The sequence below is a fragment of the Lissotriton vulgaris genome, chromosome 6 (genome assembly GCF_964263255.1).
Source record: "Lissotriton vulgaris chromosome 6, aLisVul1.2, whole genome shotgun sequence".
NCBI classification, from domain to species: domain Eukaryota; kingdom Metazoa; phylum Chordata; class Amphibia; order Caudata; family Salamandridae; genus Lissotriton; species Lissotriton vulgaris.
In genome coordinates, this window is record NC_141694.1 from 1,479,364,571 (window position 1) to 1,479,377,217 (window position 12,647).

At 53.4% G+C, this 12,647-nt stretch overlaps 1 protein-coding gene across 2 annotated transcripts in view; it reads left to right on the forward strand.

The window, feature by feature from the left end:
- WDPCP (WD repeat containing planar cell polarity effector) overlaps window positions 1-12,647 on the forward strand; it is a 2,342,145-nt gene that overhangs the window by 1,495,812 nt on the left and 833,686 nt on the right. The gene's annotated exons all lie outside the window — the stretch shown is intronic.

The following is a 12,647-nucleotide window of genomic DNA, read 5'->3' on the forward strand; positions in this document are numbered from 1 at the left end:
CCCCCCCTGCAACCTAAGGGTCACACATCCCGTTCCATACCTCACTCCCAGCAACACCAAATCGCCTCGTTCCACAACCTGCTCACCACATCCCTCATCTCCATCATATAATAAGCGTTCCCCATTCGAGACAGGTGCACACCGTCGTCCCTGAAAAGCAAAGGCTCCTCCAGTCGAATGCCCGAGTGCGAGATCACTTTAATGTCTTTGTCACCACAAAAAAGTCTCATTGCCCTATTGAGCTTCCTTCGTGCTTTCTCAATCGCCCCATGTTTCATGGCCCCTCTCCAGACTTTCCTGGGCACCAATTCAGTCCAGGCAATGCAGGACCCTGCAAGCCTCGATTTCAATACCTCCAGGTCTCTCTGCATGAACTGTTAAAGCGCCAAACAGTGGAGAAGTGTGGCTCAGGGGTTAGAGGCGGCAGACCTGGAGCTTGAGTTCGGCTCGGGACCAGGGTTCAATTCCCCGCCTTGGCGGGTCTTGGGCTCAAAATTCCACGGACTCGTTAATTCTCGCTCCGGTGCCTTCTCGACTCACGGGTTCACACTCTGCGACTCTGGGCAATAGCTTGCTTAATCTCCACAACGGCCCCTCGCGGCGGGATGCCTGGCTTTCACCTTGTGGATACCCCGCCAGGGTATCTCACAGGGGAATACCAGGACGGGTTCCCTAAGCAAGCGCTGAGATGCCCCAGGGTAAGTCGTGCGCTATATAAAACTCATTCATTTCATTTCATTTCACCTGACAGCTGCACCAGATCGTTTTCCCCCAAATGCACAATTAGCAGGTCCGGCATTCCTCTCTGCGGGACCATCTTAGCGAGCCAAGGCAATAGTGCCCCCCATCGCATACCACTTTTTCCCCACCATTACAACCTTGTGTAAGTGTCCTTTCAGTCCCAGGTTACGGCCGTACACCTGCTGTTCTGCGTACTTGGACGCCCAGTGCACGAAGGAGTGCCCCACAATCCAGGTCACAGTCTTGTTCCCCGGTCCGCCCACGCAACCTACGAGAGAAAGGTATGTTAAAACAAATCAATAAACCACGATCCCGCCCGCAGTCCACCCTACTGGATCCCCCAGCACACTTCCGCACATACCTCTCACAACAACGAGACCTCCATCTCCCAATCTGTCTGATCCTATCCCAGGACCACCCCAACCGGGCCCCAGCTGTTGCGGCCCCTATCCTAAAGGAGTGTGTCCGAAAACCAGCAGGCTCCAGCCCCAAACGTCGCAAATCCATGCGCAACACTGCCAACAACTGGCCTGCCGTCACCCGCGCTCCAGACTCATGCAGGAAAATCTCCCCACTCAACACAGGCGAGGCCCCCACAAACAATCTCCACTCCGCCACCGGACAACCCCCCCCCCCACCAGCTTTACACAGCCAAACCCACTTGCCCCGCCCCAACTGATCAGTCTTGGAGCGTCCAAGCCAGATCCCCAAGCGCCCACCATCCACACGTATCTCCTCATACCGCCTGCCCGCACTAGCTCTCGAGCCCAGCAACTCGGACACCCGAAAAACCTCAAAAAACATCCACACCATGCACAGCCAAAAAATCCTGGCTTCAAAAGCATCATAGCAACACACCGGCAACACCCCAACCAGCCGAACCAACAACTCAAACGTAATCGCCTCCCGCAACTTCCCCCCCCCCCCCAGCCCCGCGCTCCCTGCTCCAACCTCTGAGCACCCTGCTCAAAACAACATCTTTTGTGGGATCAAATCCCAGAAACAAAGAACAATAAAAGGATATTCCTGCCAGTTTCCCAGAAATCGTAGCCGCAATCAAACCCTTATCGATGCACTTCAACACAAATCGCCGAACACCCTGCTCAACCACAGTCCTATCCTCCAGACACGACTCCTGATCCCAATTCATGAAAGCACCAAACTCAGACCAAGCTAGCCGATACGTCCTCCTCGTGGTGTCAGCAACCGAACGCTCCGCCAGGCCAATCATCCTCACTCCCCCAAGGCCCAGATGCCGTCCGGTAGCTCGGTCTTGTACTGATCCGCTCCCGGTGCAAGCTCCCGGAACCGCTGCCACTGCGAACGAGACAAAGCATCCGCAATGTCGTTATTCGCCCCAGAGACGTGCTTGGCCCTGAACACCACATTCAACTGCTGGCAACCCAACACGAATCTCCGCAGCAAACGCAGCACTCTTAGATCCCTGGCCCTCTGGCGGTTCACCAGTTCCACCACCGTCATGTTGTCAACGTGGAACAGCACAGACCTGTTCCGGAACTCTCGCCCCCAAATCACCAGCTCCACCAGCAAAGGAAAAAACTCCAGAAAAGCAATGCTTCTCCCTTGATTCATCCAGTGAGCAGGCCAAACTTCAGCACACCACCGCCCATCCCAGAAGATGCCAAGCCCCGTTGACCCAGCTGCATCAGAGAAAATTTGACATTGCCAAACCGCCCTGTCGTCCTGAAAGTCCAGTGACACCCCGTTAAAGTCCTCCAAGAATGTCAGCCATGTCCTCAAGTCGGCCCGCACTCCCATGGAAATCTTGACTCTGTGGTGTGGAAGCACTGCCCCCGACATGGCCATGCCGAGCCGCCTGCATAACGTCCGCCCTGCCCTGACCACCCGGCACGCAAAGTTCAAGAAACCCAACAACTTCTGCACTGCCCTCAACGCGATGCGCTTCTCCCCGATCGTCCATTCCAGACATGCCAAGATCTCGGACACTTTTCCCGCGGGGAGGCGGGCCTGCCACTGCACAGAGTCCAACTCAATTCCAAGAAACGTCAGACAGCAGCTGGTACCCGCCGTCTTCTAAGGCGCCAATGCAATGCAAAGCGCCGGGACACTCCATGGAGTAGCCGTGCGCTATAAAAGAGCTTTTATAACATAACATAACATAACAATGGGACACCAAAATGGAAAGTGAGCTCCTGAAACCGCGACAGGGCCCTGCTGCAATCCCCGGAGCCTGCCTGGCCAACGAAGAGGAAGTCGTCCAAATAGTGCGTGACCTCTCGGCACCCACTAAAACGCACAACAGCCCACTGCAGGAACGTACTGAAGAGCTCAAACAGGGCGCAGGAGATGGCACACCCCATGGGCAACACTTTGTCCACGTAGATGGCCCCCCCAAACTGCATGCCTAGGAGCGAGAAATCCGCCGGATGAATTGGCAGCAGCCGGAAGGCCAACTTCATGTCACATTTCGCCAATTCAGCCCCCGCACCGCAGGCTCTCACCAAACTGATCGCATCGTCCACCGGCGCGTAAAGCACCCGCGAATCCTCCTCCGCGATGAAATCGTTCACTGACTGGCCCTCGGGCCACGAGAGGTGATGAATCATACGAAACTCCCCCTCCTCCTTCTTGGGCACCACTCCCAGCAGAGAAACGATCAGATCATCCAGAGGCCAGTCAGTAAAAGGGCCTGCCACTCTCCCCTCAACCACTTCTTTCCTCAGCTTGTCTGCCACCACGTCAGGTAGTTCCTTCGCAGATTTCAAATTGTCGGCCCACCTGCGCACCCTGGGACCCTGGTAGCCTACCCTAAAGCCCTCCGTGAAACCCCAAAAAAGTTGTAGGACCGCCGCCCTGTCCGGGTAACACGAAAGCCAAGCGGCCATCGCCTCCACCTTAACCGGTGTAGGCGCCCTTCGTTTCAGGGGTAGTTCCTTCGCAGATTTCAAATTGTCGGCCCACCTGCGCACCCTGGGACCCTGGTAGCCTACCCTAAAGCCCTCCGTGAAACCCCAAAAAAGTCGTAGGGCCGCCGCCCTGTCCGGGTAACACGAAAGCCAAGCAGCCATCGCCTCCACCTTAACCGGTGCCCTTCGGTCCAGGCTGGCCCCTGCCCCTGGTGTTGCGCCATTGCTCAGAGGGGGTGACCAGCGATAGGCACCCTTAGAGCTTGAACCGACAGGGGTACCGCGAACAGTGCCTCCTGTTGTAGCTCCAACAGGCCCCCGTGGTGTAGCCTCCCTGTTTGCCGGACTGACCGGAAGTGATGGTGCTGGGAACCGCACTTCCCCCCGCCCCGCCGTGGGCGAGATGCGGCGGAAAGGACCGATACGGCACGAGCAAGCCGCTAGCCATGTGAGTAGAGGCCGCAGAATGTGTGGACGCCATCCACTGCATCCAGAACTCTTGATCCACTTCCCCCCAATTCTTCTCTGGATTCGCGCAAACTCTGGCCCTGAACTCCTCGTCGTAGCTTAACCACGCAAAGCCCCCAAACTGCATCTGCGCCTTACGAATAATATCCATATACTTCAATAGCGCAATTGCCCGATCCAAATATTTCTCACAATATATGCTGGCATAAATGAGAAACGCCGACGTCCAGTTCTCCATCGTGATCGAGACCAGGGGTCTTCTAGTTAGCTCCCACTCTTCCTCCTTTGACCCTTCCTTCGCCTGCACCTCCCTGTGTAAAAGCTTAAAAACGTCCACATGCTCGTGCTTCCAAATCTTGGACCTGACCTTCTCTGACAAATGCGACCCCAAGGGCATCACCAAGCCCATGTAGGGCAACTTCTTCGGCAGTTTCGTGTCACACTTCTCTTCCTTACCGTCCCCCTTGTCCGTCTGCACCCCCGCCGTAGCCACCGACTTACCATCCACCGCCTCACCATCCACAGGTGGATCGCCCGTTGGCCACCTTGCCTCCCGGACTGACCCCTCCCCCACCCTGACCGACAAGCCTTCTTCCTACCCTCCTTAGGCCCCCCATCCCAGGCAGTCCACCAGGAACCCTCACCTGAGACAGCAGCCGCCAAGTCCCGGGATCGTCCGCGCGGAGCCGCCACCTTGACTGCCGCCTTGTCCTTGGTTTTCACCGTCTTTTGGGCCTGTAAAACACCAACGTCTCTGTTGTCCACCTCACCCCTCGGGCCGGCCCTGTCCTCCCTCACCTCCCCATCCTCAAGCTCATCACTCTCCGCACCATAATCCAATTCCAACACCGGCTCAAAATCGCCAGGTGCACTCCACGCGTCTTTCACCTTCCTCTTCACACCTTTTTGCGATCCAACAGGCGAACCAGGCGTACCAGCCACACGCGACGCTGTAGCCCGTGCCCGCGGTGGAGGGACAGCCGCCGCGGACTGCCCTACTGCTTCTGGCCGGCGTCTCAGGGCTGTCTTGCGCCCCGCCAGGCACCCCGAGCTCTGCCGACAGCCGCCGGCCTGGTTCCCCGCCCGCCCCTCAGGTCGCTCCAGACTGAGTGGGCCCCGGCATCATCGGGCCTCAAAGCCGTCCCGGCCGTCCCGGCCATCCCTGAACCCTGAACCTTGCATTTAGACCCTGCCACTACAGACTTCCTGCCCTTTGCCTGCCTCATCTCTTCTTCTAATTCCGCCTCCCGTTCCTCCTCAGAGGTCGGGGTGGGTGGGCCCTCAATCTCAGGCCCCCAAACAGCACCCACCCGTGACATTGTCTGCTCTGCCCACCTGGCCTCCTGGATCTGCGCCAGAAGCCTCTCCTCCTGCGCCCTGTCTTCCCAGGACATGGCCCCCCAAATAGGGAGGGACGGGGGCGGGCAGTAGCCCCTGAAAACCCCGCCTGGTGGCAAGAAAACTCCCTGCATGTGTCCCATGAGCCGAGGCCGCGCGCGTGGCCCTTGTACAGCCCACCCAGGACTGGCCCAACACACCTGGCTGTAGTAGGTCCTCTCGCCCTGTGCGGGTCAGCAGCAGCAGGGCCGCCCGCACCTCCTCGGGGACACCGGACATCACGATGCTCATGCTTCAGGCGTGCGCCGCGAAGCGCTGGCCATGGCAGCACCGCACGATGAGGAAAGGCCGTCGGAGGAACCTCCTCGGTAACCCCACGCTTCAGGCGTGCCTACTCTCCGCTACCGTTAGGCAGCTTGCGGCGCTGGAAAATAGGTATTAACACCCAGCCTACCCTAACTACTCTACACAAATGTCCTACTAAGACTCCCTTCGCTAAGCCCTCCCAATGATGCCAGGCACAGGAAGAGGAAGTTCCCTTCCTCCACTGTACCTTATACCCCCCTCCTAACTCCTCCCCTTCCCCTGACTAGCCTATCCCTGCGCGAAAGTCCCCGTGGGAAGACTAGTCTGCGACTGTGCTTCCCCCGGGGCCCGGCATTCCCTCTTCCTTCCATCATGCCAGGCCGGGTACAATTATGTATGCAAGCAAGTCAAGAAGACAGTTACTAAATCATGATTAACTGTTAATGGTCTTCTGTCGGACTGTAAAATAACACTGTCACTCCGTCTGAGCTTCTGAGCCTTCCCTCACTGACAAATCTTGATTGGAATCGAGCGCATGGCACGCGCTCCCAAAACTTTTTCATTAAAGAGGAGTATTTTGGGCTCACTCAGTCACTCGCCCAAATGCTTGGCGGGCTCGCTTGGCAGCATGGCATCCTGTAATACCAGCCCTCCTGACTGGCCATATTCCCAGTACTGCATATTCCAGATTGAATCATCAGGATCACTGGCAGTGGTTCAGGCTTTAAAGTTGAAACCTTTTGCACGCACGATGATGCACGCACCGGCAGTCCGTTCTAAAAGCACTTCTTGCAAAAAAAGTTTGCAAGTATGCGACTGAGCATGGATGGAATATCTATGATTATGCAACACAGACACAGTCCTGGTGCAACAGCAACTGTTGTTCCTTTGTTTCTGTATGAAGATCCATGAGTACAGGCAGCCAGGAGAATGCACTCTGTGGTTATGTGTCTGTCTTTGCAGTGGAGCTCACAGCCTCTATTGACAAGCTGCAGGCCATACTCCAGTACATGTTCACGTCTCGCCCACAGACCGCAGTTCAGGTGTCACGAGACCTAAGCAGGCAGAGGCTTAATAGTGGAGCCAAATGACATCCATTTGAGGCAGTAGTGGCAATTGTGCAGCACAATTTGCAACAATTAAAAAGTGCATCAAAAGACATTTTCACCAACTGACTGCTACAAAAATAAATCTCCCTCTGGCTCTGTCCGATCTGTAGAAATGCAAATCCTAAATTGCCTATCACTGCTGGTGCACATTAATGCAATCTGCTGCCTCTGGCCTGTGCCTATGAACAATTGAATAACTGAATGGAAAGTCTTGGGATGGGAAGGAATGTATTATCTGACTGGATCATTCAGTCTGCTGATCAGGTTTCCTTTTCAGAATGGTGTTTCCCCCACATCATAAGTTCACAGACGTGACGCGTCACGTCGGCATCCTGGGCCAGTGACATAATCCTGTCTCGCTGCTCTGGATGGCACAGACAGGAAATTAGAACCTTTAACTGTGGGGGGTGTTGATGCGTGATCATCCCTTGCTGAAATTCAGATCGATCAGGTATTACATCTGACTTTTAGCAGTGCCAGTGAGGATGTGGGTGGAGCCAATAGAGTGGGTGGAGCCAGTGTAGGAAATGGGTGGATCCGAAGAAAAGTAGGTGTGGCCTCCAACAAACATTTGAGCACCTGCATATCATATTTTACAAATTAAGCACTGGGCCCATTCTCTCTCTGCGTGCCTTCAAATTCCGCTGGTTCAGGAAAGGCACCTACTGGATCCACGCAGGCCGCTCCAGCCCCGGCACCAGTCTGGCCCCTTGGATCCCCAGGTGGATCTGGACCAGCGCCGGTCATGCCACCTCGACCCTCCCTGGTGCCGATCCTGATGCAGGTGCTCCCAGCAGTGCTGTCCCCATTCTGATCCCCGACTACAACACGGAGCTTGAGGGCCCTCGTTGAACGCCAACTCCTGTGGTGACTGGAGCCATACCTTCCAGGCCGGAGCCTGAGCCCTATTCTTATGGGCTAGGACTCAGGGAGAATTGGGAAGGATCGGTGGGCCCTGAAGAATACAAGCCTTATGACACAAACAAGGACTGGTATGAGGATTTAGCAGATGGCAGCAGACTGGATAACTGGCATGTTTTCCCCCCTTACTGTGGCTACGGAGGAAGAATCTTCATTGTCAATGGTAATGAGGAGGGCGGCAGAGGTCCTGGACCTTAGCTTGCCCTCTGTGCCATTCAAGGCCAACAACTTGACAGAGGTGCTTCAACAGGGAGTGTCGCCCTCTGAACCGCTTCTCCCAATTACTGAAGTTCTTACTAATGCCCTGCTTGGGGCTTAGTCCAAGTCCAACACAGGGGTTCCTGTGAACAGGACAACTGCCTGTCTCCACCGCCCTGCCCCAGGGGATCCCAACTCCCTCATGCAACAGCCTGCCCTGGAGAGCCTGGTGGTCCAAGACTCCACTTCCCACATAAATTCTGGAGCATTCCCAACCATACCACTGTATCGGGAATCCAAGAGGCTGGACAATTTAGACAAGAACATGTGTTCTTCCCCCTGACTGGCACTGCAGCCGTGAACACTGCATGCCTTTTGGGCCGCTATTCCCATGCTCTGTGGGATACAGTTGCACAATTGCTACAAATGATCCCATAGGAAGTTAGAGACGGTACTCTCTCACGCGGTTGGCGACAGGAGAGAGGCGGCTAAGCTCACAATGTGATGTGTATTGGATACCACTGACTCACTGGGCAGAGCAGTTTTGTTGACAGTGGCCTTAGAACGCCACACTTGTTTGAGGACTACTGTTTTTTTCTGGGAATGTCCAAGAATCGCTCATTAACATGCCCTTTGTTGACTCTGTCTGTTTGGAGACAAGGCAGATACAGTGCTTGAGCGCTTTAAGGACAGCAGTGCTAAGGCCAGGTCCTTGGGCCTTTCCATGGCACCTTGCCACCCCAATCCGCCACAGAAGGGGCTTACAGCTGTGTCTATGCCCACAGAGCCACTGTGGTGCTCAAGCTTCCCAGCCTCTGCGAGGCTGAGGACGCGGTACCCCAGGCCTCTTATGTTGGGCAGCCAGAAGTCAGGCCAGTCACCCCCCTGGCAGGCGTAGCCTCCAAACCCTTATAGTCTTCCCCTTACGATCGTGGGCATCAAAATCCGACATCACCTGCTCCGCTGGCACTCTATAACATCAGACCAATGGGTTCTGCAGATTGGCCAGAGAGACAACTCTCCCCCTTTGAGACTACCGCCCCACTTGCTTGCAACAGGCTGACGGAGAACCTTCTTTCTTTACTTCACCAGGAAGTGATCGCTCTCTTGGCCAAGGGATCCATAGAGAGGGTGCCAATGCCAGTAGTAGGTTGTGCTTGCTATTTCTGCTACTTTCTGATGCCCAAGAAAGAAAGAGGCCATTGACCTATCCTAGACTTTTGGCCTCTCAATTTCTTCATAAAGATAGAGAAGTTCAAAATGCTCATACTCGCTCAAGTTTTGTCTGCGATGGACTTTGGAGACTGCATGGTAGCACTGGACTTGCAGGATGCGTTCTTCCACATTCCTATCATGCCAGGCATTACCTACGGTTCACGGTTTGCCAGGAGCATTTTCAGGTAGCTGTGCCCTCTTTTGGTGTTACCAGGGCCCGCTGCTGTTCACCAAGTTGATGCCAGTGGTTGCAGCTCATCTGCAGAAATCAAGGGTGTCGATCTTCCTTTATCTCGAAGACTGGATGTTGAAGGTGAGCTTGCCCCTGGCTGTTGTCTCCCACCTCCAGACTATGGTGGACCTCTTCAGCGTGCTAAAGTCACACCTGACTCCCTCTCAGACGCTCCCTTTCATTGGAGCTGTTCTGCGTATGGTGCAGTTTTGGGCATATCCTCGCGAACGGTGTGCCCAAGATATTCAGGCTATGATGCTGATGTTTTAGCCTCTATCCTGATTACAGTGAGACTGGCACTGCCACATGGCCTCCTGCATTCTGCTTGTGACACATGCCCATTGGCATATGCAGGCTCTGCAGTGGGACCTGAAGTTCCAGAGGGCGCAGCATCAGGGGAATCTCTCTGACAAGGTCCAGATCTCGGAGGGAAACTGTAAAAGATCTGCTGTGGTGGTTAATGAACTACGATTGGGTCTGCGACACCCAGATCTGACAGTAGTGACAGATGCGTCACTCCTGGGATGAGGCGACCATCTCGGATAGGTGGAACTCAGAGGCTTCTGTTGTCCGAAGGAATCCAGACTCCTCATCAACCTGTTGGAGCTCCGTTCAATCCAGCTGGCATTGAAAGAATTTCTCCCCTCCATCAAAGGAAGGCTAGTGCAGGCATTCACGGACAACACAACTGCCATGTAGTACTGTAAAAAACAGGGCGAGTTGTGGTTGTGGATCCTTTGTCAAGAGGTCCTGCGTCTCTGGACATGGCTGGAATATCAGGGCATATCCAAGGTGGTTCAGCACGTGACTGGCTCTCTGAACACCAGGGCGGATTAACTCAGCCGATGATGCCTAGTGGATCACAAATAGTGTCTCATCAGGAGGTGGTACAAGGTCTCTTTCAGCAGTGGGGAGATCTTTGGTTAGCTCTGTTCACCACCGGTAAGAACGCGCAATATACGCAGTTCTGTGTGCTGGAATTTCTAAGGCGACCTCTTCTGAAACATTGTCTGTCTTGAGTTGCCCAAGCCTCCTGTACGCCTTTCCTCTCATGCCATTCGTACCCAGAGTGCTCAAGAAGATCAGGAACGACCTGGCCAAAATTATCCTAGACTGGGCGCAGAAAGTCTGGTATCCCGAACTGTTGACCATTGCCAACGGTCCTTCGATCAAGTTAGCCCTTGGGCAGGATCTTCTGTTGCAGCAGCAGCGAAGGGTCTCCACCAAACCGGTCAACACTCCAACTTCTTGCGTAGAGATTGAGCAGTGACAGTTGACAGCTTTCAAACTTCCTCCCAAAGTCTGTAACATTGTCTTGGCAGCCAGGCATCCCAAGACGGTATACACCTGCCATTTGGGAAAATTTGTGGCATGGTGTACAGAACAAGAAATCGATTCCTTTCTCAGGGTCTTCTCTTCATTTAGTCTCTTGCCCAGCCGGACCTTGCTCTGGGCACTCTCAAATGTTATCTTTCTGCTATTTCAGCTTTTCTGCAGTTGCCTGACTAGCCACCCCTCTGCAAACCCACTATTGTAAATAGATTTTTTAAAGGTTTGCAACATTTGTTTTCACTTTCTCCTTTTATTATGCCTCAGTGGGACCTCAATCTTGTCTTCACTTTCCTTATATGTGCTCCTTTCGAGCTGTTGCACAATTATCCATCAGGCTTCTTATCATCAAGACAGCCTTCCTTGTGGCTATGTCATCTACCTGGAGGGTTAGCAAGCTTCAGGCTTTGTTATCCAAGCCTTCATACTTACTACCCAGACAAACTGGTCCTTCGTACGGGAGTTTCCTATATACATAAAGTGGTCGCTTCTTTTCACATAGGCCAATCCATCACTCTACCTACTTTTTACGCTCCGCCTCATCCTTCCAAGGAAGAGGAGTGACCTCACTGTTTGGACCCAAAAAGAGCGTTCTCGTCCTACCTTGATCGGAAACAAAGTTCGAGGTGCACAACCAACTCTTCGTGGGGCTTGTCGGAGCAAAGAAAGGATAGGCCATACAAAAGGGGACCATCTCTCGATGGATAATGCTGTGTATTCCGATCAGCAAAGCTTTTACCAAAAAGCAACCTCCTGAGGGTTTGCATGCCCATTCCACCAGAGCTAAAGCTGCGACCAATGAGTTAGCATGTGGAGTTTCGGCCCTGGATATATGCCAGGCAGCAACGTGGGCATCCTTGCACACGTACACAAAACACTACCAGCTAGCCAGTCAAGTCCGTCGGGAAGGGCACTTTGCCTGTTTAGTCCTGCAGGCTTTCATCGTATGAAATTGGTCCGCAGGCCCACCCCCGGGGAGGTATTGCTTTGGTATCCATTCAGAAGGTAAGGAATCTGCAGCTAGAAGTCTGTATCAGATGAACAAGTTAGTTACCTTCAGAAATGGGTAGAGGTCTCTATCAGATGAACAGGTTACTTACCTTTGGTAATGCCTTATCTGGTAGAGAGACTATCTAGCCGCAGATTCCATACCGACCCACCCATCCTCCTCTCTGCAAATGGATTTCCAGGGACAGGGTTTTCCCCCTTTTCAGGGCCCTAGTTTTCCACACCAGCGGTCAGTGTTCTTCATGGCTCTGCACTCCTTGCGTGGAAAGTTACAAAAAGAAACTGACATTAGCACGCTGGGTTGGCGCATATATAGGCACCGATTACGTCACTTTCGGCGATGCCTTGCGGAGCCGATTGATGCCACCCACCGGCACCCACCGGCACACAGAGATACTGTTCGAGAATTTTTTTCGGATCCAGTCTGACTCCTGGAGAAAATTCAAAAGGTAAGGAACCTGCAGCTAGATAGCGTCTACCAGATAAGGCATTACTGAAGGTAGGTAACTTGTTCGTTTAGCAGCAGAAACAGGAAGTTGTCCATCTCCTTCCTCCGCAAGAAATGTATTCAATCACATCTATTATCAAAAAGAATATGTCCTTTGGCTTCCCTCTTACTCTGTTTACATTTGTAGAAAGATTTTCAAAGCTTGGGTCATCAAAAAAATTGTTTGCAGGTAAAGATATATGAATTTCGCTTCAGGAAAAAGCGATTGATCGCAGCCACTAAGATGTGGTGTTTAGAAGATAAAACGCCTGCATTGGGAAAGAATGAAACTGGGCAAATTAAAATGTAAACAGCACTTTTCTCGTTGCGGACTGCGGCCTGTGATCTAGGCAATGAAAGGCTCTCTTTCCTTTCAAATTCTTCTTTCTTATTTGTTAAAGATTCAT